The 6,857-nt window shown below is 41.0% G+C and overlaps 1 protein-coding gene across 1 annotated transcript in view; it reads right to left on the bottom strand.

Moving 5' to 3' along the window:
• Positions 1 to 6,857, bottom strand: part of Susd6 (sushi domain containing 6) — a 97,679-nt gene that overhangs the window by 45,500 nt on the left and 45,322 nt on the right. The window lies entirely within an intron of this gene.

Raw genomic sequence — 6,857 nt, 5'->3', positions numbered from 1 at the left:
CTGTGGTTTTGGAGCCTGTCCTGGAACTAGCTCTTGTAGACCAGGCTGGTCTCGAACTCACAGAGATCCGCCTGCCTCTGCCTCTCGAGTGCTGGGATTAAAGGCGTGCGCCACCATCGCCCGGCAGCCAATTCACATTTCTAAACGAAGAAATTACAGGAATAATTCTCTTTTTAAAAAAAAGTTTTAATCTGAACCTTATCTTCTTGTGAGTTCGGATTTCCTTGTATTTAATTTGCTCAAGAGCTGGATGATCAAATGCTAAGGAAAGCAACCAATGAAGCTCTCATTCACATGACACCACAGAATAGCCAGTCTTCTAAATACTGCTGTCCCTCTGAGTCCCAAAGGTAAACAACATGCAGGCCAAAGTCATGCCTATCTGACCACAGGCCTGGCACTCAGCCACAGCAACATAAACCACCTGGAGTGGGAAGCTGCTCACACCCTTTAGAGGCTTATACTCCTGAGTGACAAAGAAGAATGGAATCTTCCAGTAGGTAGGAAGTTCATCTAGAAACCTACTCACAATCATTAGAGACTCTGATTAGCAACTGTTTTTTCCCCTTTGGCACCCTGTAACCTTCTTTTGATGAAAAACATGGACAGGTAAGAAAAATAACCTCCAAATTAACAAGTTAGACCAGAGAGAAAGGATACCATTGTTGAACCGATGGAAGTTTGTGTTTAATGAAGATTTTTAAACCAACTGAGATTCAGTCAGGCATTCAATTTGGTGGGCTCAGGTTTCATTTGTTAGAAAGACAGTACAAAGGTAGTACCCTGTACCTGAATGTTCTAAACATGACAAAATTAAGTCTGTGGAGTAATTTTTCAATGTCTTTTCATGACAACAGGGTTCAACAAACCCAGCAATGACCAATCCAGCCTCCTACCACAATCCCTAAGTCTTTTTATAGTCACAGGTAATTACCCCATAGGGAGATTACATCACTTTTGTCAGTAGGGTTTGCAGCTGACAGGAAGATGTTTTAAGGATGTTTTTGGAACTACATCCTCATTTAGAAACACTTTGCTATGGCTTCCATTGTTCCTTTCCAAGAATAGAACTGCCTTGGCAAACCCTATGTCTAAACTGGAACCAAACAACCAAGAGCCATTGTGGATAAGAATACAACTTCAGAGGGAAACATGGTATCCCTGAGATGACTCCTGTATCCTTATCAGAGTAAGTCTCTGAAGGCTGGTATAAATCTTTCAATTGGAAACCTAAGAAACGGGTCCAAGGACACCTACCATTCAGTACAGGTAGGCTGATGTCATGAGCAGAGTCAGACCAAACACAAATCCCAGCCAGGTCCACTACTTGCAATTATGTGTCTAAGTAAGCTACCCAGAATCCAACTCAGTTCATCTCTCATTCAATGTGGCACAGAAATGGTGTTCCTTATGTACTCCTATCTGCTGTCCTACCATCCCAGATAAGTGTACATTATCTCCCTCCAGGTGCTTCAGAGATGGGGAGGAAAGGCAAGGAGGTCTGTCAACACCTCTCTGGTACAGTAGTGCTCAGGGCCAAAGCCACATCCTATCACATAGAACCTGGTTCTTAGCAATTTCCATTTTCAACAAAAACTAAGTACTTTCCTTTTTCACTCTGCTGTGTAGACATGCAGAGAGAGAGAGAGAGAGAGAGAGAGAGAGAGAGAGAGAGAGAGAGAGAGAGAGCGCTGCTTTCCCCACTATCTTAAAACTGCACTATCTTAAAACTGCACTGTGTGAACTGTGATGCTTAACATGGTCTTATGCATCATGGCAACATGGGGAGTAGGTGATCAGAAACAAAAAATACTGAGTTTGTCAGGACAGAGAATGCAAAGCAAAACTTTTGATATGTTTCAGTAGGCCAGCTCAATTGAGATCATCAAACTGTGCAAACATGAGCTTTTGGGAAGACAAAAGGGATTCCTCAAGTAATCAACCCTTTCTCACTGGTCAAATTTAACACCTGCTCCCAAATCTCTTCACTAGGACAAACACTGACTCTGAGTGTTCAGTTCCGTGTTTTCATGAGAGCAAAGGTGTCTTCACAAAGTCTCCTGTTCAGTGACTCAATGATAAGTCACATAACAACTCTGTTGTTATTTAGGAGTTACATCATGTTTAAATGTCATGTGCCCTCCAATCATTTTCATTAGTCTATACAACACACCAACCTGATATTCCTAAAGATTGTTGTTTCTCTTTAGTAGCAGAATGAAGAGGTCAAGCGATTTGCTCAAGGTTCTACTTCAGGTTTCTTCAGATTGAGCAGACAGAAAAAGCTCAGAGAGACTGCCCCACAGCTGGGTCCTAGTTCCTCTCTAGTCCAAGAAAGTTAAAGTAGCATATACAAACATTTTGTTTTTAATTCTGGTCTTCCCACAGCACGGTGGGACTGCAGAACAAGATATGCTTCTTCTGTCATACCTAAAAAGGGTTCTCTAATAATCTTCTGTTTAAAGAAAAGAAAAACACAAAGGAAAATGTGGTCCTTGGTTAATGCTTCTCTAATACTTTTGCTAATATAATTCTAAATCCTGAGCTATAGATAAGAGTAACAACAGCTAGGTATGGTAACACACAGCTGCAATCCTAGCACTTGAGAAACAGACAGGAAGATCACTAGTTCAAGGTCAGTCTGGCTACACAGTTGAGACTGTCTCAAAAAACATGGAGGAGGAGGAAGGGAAGAAAAAAAATAGACAAAAGGGCAGGCAGGCAGGATGGCTATGGAACTCAAGCCCCCAAATAATCTAATTTTACCTTAGAACTCTCAAGTGCCTCTCTACACATGATTCTTTTCTGTTTAACCTGAGATTAAAACCAAGACTGCACAGATGTTTATAATCAGGAGACTAGGCTTGCACGCCTTTGGGGACGGCATTACCTATGAGCCAATGGATTCTCAGAGCCATGAATGTGACATGTGAGCATGTCTGTTATCTAGTAGGGCACACTGGTAACAAGGCCATATATTTTACTAACTCTCACTTTAAGCTATCTCTGAACTGGGTATTCAAGAGCAGCTATAAAAAACAGGTAAGAAATCAAGAAGGAGGGGTCTGGAGGAGATGAGTTAGTAAGTTAAGGTCACTTGCTATACAAGCTTAAGGACCTGAGGACCTGAACGAGAATCCCTAGCATCCACATAAAAAGCCTATAAAATGTGTGTCTATATTGTGGAGTGGAGCAAGGGGATCCTGAGAGCTCACTGACTGGCCAGCTGGTCAAAACAGTATTCTTAGTTCAGTGAGAGGCTCTGTCTCAAGTCAGTTAGGAGGACGATGGAGGAAGACACCAGTTGTTTTGTTCTGGCCTCTTCATGCATATGTTCGGGTACAAGAATTTACAAATTCACATTCATTCTCACAAAACACGCACACAAAGGGGAAGCAGAGGCTCCTCCTGAAAGGAACTGCCTTTCTTTAGCTTCACAGTATCTGAGTCTTGGTTTCCTCGTGAATATACTTGGCACACTGCTTATGGCAGTCACAGCCATGCAGGTGTGCTCTAGGTTTTTTAGGCCAAAAGGGCGGTTATCACCCTCCCCTAGAAGCCACTTCACAGAGGGAAACACCGGCAGCAACTTGGCACGCTGGATCTTAGGAATGGTGAAGCCCCATCTATCTGTCTGCACTTGGCTACCAGATAGTACACATTTTGAGGAATAAAAATGGCTTGAATGTTAGGATGGCAGGGGAGGAAGGAGTCTTTGTAATGGGGAGGGGGTAAAAAAAAAGTTTCAACTTTCCCATTCTAGTTCTAGTCTGGGCCCACATTATAAACAGATAGTTTCTCTACATTGAAGAATAATGATCCCTTTATCTAGCTACTCTGAAACCTTGGGTGGAAAGTACGGAAGGTGTTGAGTAGAGGGAAAGTGGGGTAGGGAAAGGAAGGAAGAAAGCATAGAGCCAATAAAAAGGAAGGTGGATTGGGAGAGATGGCTTTAATGAAACTAAAAGGGCTAAAGACTTCTGATACTCCGCTACCAATACTGCTGCTTAACATGCTAGGGCAGCTTCCTGGGAGAAATTCTGGGAGAGGCAGGTTTCAGTAGTGTCCTAGGCACTGGTCCAGGTTCTGTCCCTGGCCCTACCATTAGCTGTTAAGACCTCAGGCAAATGTACCACCTCTGAAATCTAGCTGAGAAGTTAACCCTTCCTTCTAGCTCTGACAGCTGTCCCATTCAAGCACATACCTATTGAACACCATTTGTTATTGAGTATAAACTAACTGTGAGGGGTGGGGCAGGGAATACAGAACTTTGAATAAAAGGGCAAATCTTTTGTCTGTCTGATGCAGGGTCTCACTCTGCAGCCCAGGCTGGTCTTAAACTCATGGACAATCCTCCTGTCCAGTCTCCTAAATGTTGAAATTATAGGCAAAGAGCCAAATAATTCAGATTTGGTCTTTATTGTATCTATTTAATTCTTAATTTTAAAATAAATTTTAATTTTTAATATAAACCATTATAACATAAAAGTAGCCACAGAAAATAATACTCAAAAATGAACATACCATGTTCCACTCAAATATTACTTATAGGCACTAAAATTTAAAGTTCATATACTTTCCACATGTCACAAAATATTACTTTTCTGATTTTTTCAACAAGTTAAAAATATAGTTAGCATGCAGGTCATGCAAAGCAGGTAGCAAGCCAGGCATGGTGGGTGGTACATACCTGTAATCACAACACTAAGAAGTCAAAGAAAGGAGCTCAAGGCCAACCTGCATCATACCATTATATCAAGTTTTTCAGACCAGCTCTGGCGATATAGCTGGAGGGGAGGGTTAGCATGGGGCCATAGTTTGCTAGCTTCTGCTCTAGAGTCAAGAGCAGCAAGCAAGACAACTTTCCCACTGTATTTCTATACCTATCACTTTTAATGTTCCTTCTCATACAAACATGATCCCATATTATGGAGTCCTAATCATCAATAGTACTGAGTGATATACTGAGGTTCCTCATGGCTAGGAAGGAAAGGTATGACCCAGAATAGGGTGAAAGGAAGGGAAACAGAAAAGAAAAAAATGTGAATGCCAGGGAAAGCTATAATGGAACATGGAATCAATAACTGTTTCTCTAAACAATTCAGAAGAATGTTACTTACTAAAATAAGTAGTGAGCCTGCTCCATTATCAGTGTATGTGGGTAAAGGGTAATAGAAATGATAAGTAACGGAAGAGCAAGCACTGAGTTACAAGAAGACCACAGCTACAAATAAGGCACCTCATCACCACTGAAGTCCCCTGTTGTGGGATAGTTGTACACTGTGTGACTGGTTTAATAAAGAGCTGAATGGCCAATAGCTAGGCAGGAGATATAGGCGGGAGTTCTGGGGACAGAAAGGACTCTGGGAGAAAGAAGAGTGAGTCAAGCCGTCAGCCAGAAACAGAGGAAGCAACATAAGCAGAGATAAATTTGAGACAGCTAGGTGGTTTTCAAACACTTCAGAGATCAACAGAATATGGCATTTAAGATGTTTTGGGCTGGAGAGATGGCTCAGAGGTTGAGAGCACTGATTGCTCTTCCAGAGGACCCAGGTTTAATTCCCAGTACCCACATGGCAGTTCACTACTGTCTGTAACTCCAGTTCCAGGATCACACAAGTGGTGTACTGACATACACAAAATGATCATATAAATAAAATAAAATATTTTTTAAAAAGATGTTTTAATAACCTAAAGCTTTTCATGACAATAAGACACATCTGCTCCTGGTAGCACCAATTTATTTTAAAAAAGGAGGATAGGCATTGAAGAAGCTCCATATGGAGTTTGCTTTTATTATAGCCAAGTTAGCCACTGGGCAAGAAACTACCCCTGCCTCAACTGCTGACAGTATGCTGGACAAACTGAACACAAAAAAGGTGGCTGCTGAGCTTTGCAGTCCTTCAAAAAATCTCCTGCTTCACAAAAAAGTTTGTCAGATATTCTAGGCCTGTAGGACAAGGATGGATGCCCCTACGTTGCAGAGGAACCTTGGCTGACTATCCAGGAAACCAGATATCTCTGTCATTTCTTAGTTTTGAAAATTGCTTGCTATGTATTTTCTGTTTAATCAGGTAACTGCCTCCTCCTCAGATCTTTATGGGGTTAAAGACTAAATTGTTATAGTTTTCAGGAAAGAAACCCACAAAAGAGGTATAAAGTGTATAAGGCTGAAAGACACAAAAGTTTAACCTGTTTATTTAAGAAAATGTTTTAAGGCCTAAAAAGATAGTTTTGGGCTGGCAATGCAAGTTAGGATAGAAAGTCAATTAGGTACAAAACTTCTGACTCATCAAGACAGGATAGATAATAAATTTCTCTGAATTTACCAAATATAGATAGACTGGACATTATAATGTCCAGTATTCTTAATTCTTAAAAAATGTAATTCTTAATAATTGTTCTTATTGTATATAGTTTTATTATGTTACAGTTAAAACCCTTCTTTTTTATTTAGACAAAAGGGGAAATGCTGTGGGATATTTGTACACTGTGTCAAGATAAATTGTTGTGATTGGTTTAGTAAAGAGCTGAATGGCCAATAGCTAGACAGGAGGTATAGGTAGGACTTCTGGAGATAGAGAGGACTCTGGGAGGAAGAAGGGTGGAGTCACAGAGGAAGCAGCATGAGCAGTATGGAGATGAGGTAATGAGCCACATGACAGTAAGAGCTAGTGAGACAAGCCTAAGCTAAGGACGAGCTTTCATAATTAATAAGTATCCATGTCATTATTGACAGCCCAAAGAAAAATCTGACTATAGTCCCCTTCTAGATTAGCTTTGTGATAACTCTCCAGGGAATGTGTCCAAGAAAACTGCCATCTAGGTCTTTCTAAAGAACTCTGGCAGCAATTCTA

This window comes from Microtus ochrogaster, chromosome 1 (genome assembly GCF_000317375.1).
Source record: "Microtus ochrogaster isolate Prairie Vole_2 chromosome 1, MicOch1.0, whole genome shotgun sequence".
Classification (NCBI taxonomy): domain Eukaryota; kingdom Metazoa; phylum Chordata; class Mammalia; order Rodentia; family Cricetidae; genus Microtus; species Microtus ochrogaster.
Note: the sequence above shows the minus strand (reverse complement) of the source record. Positions and strands in the feature narration are given on the sequence as shown.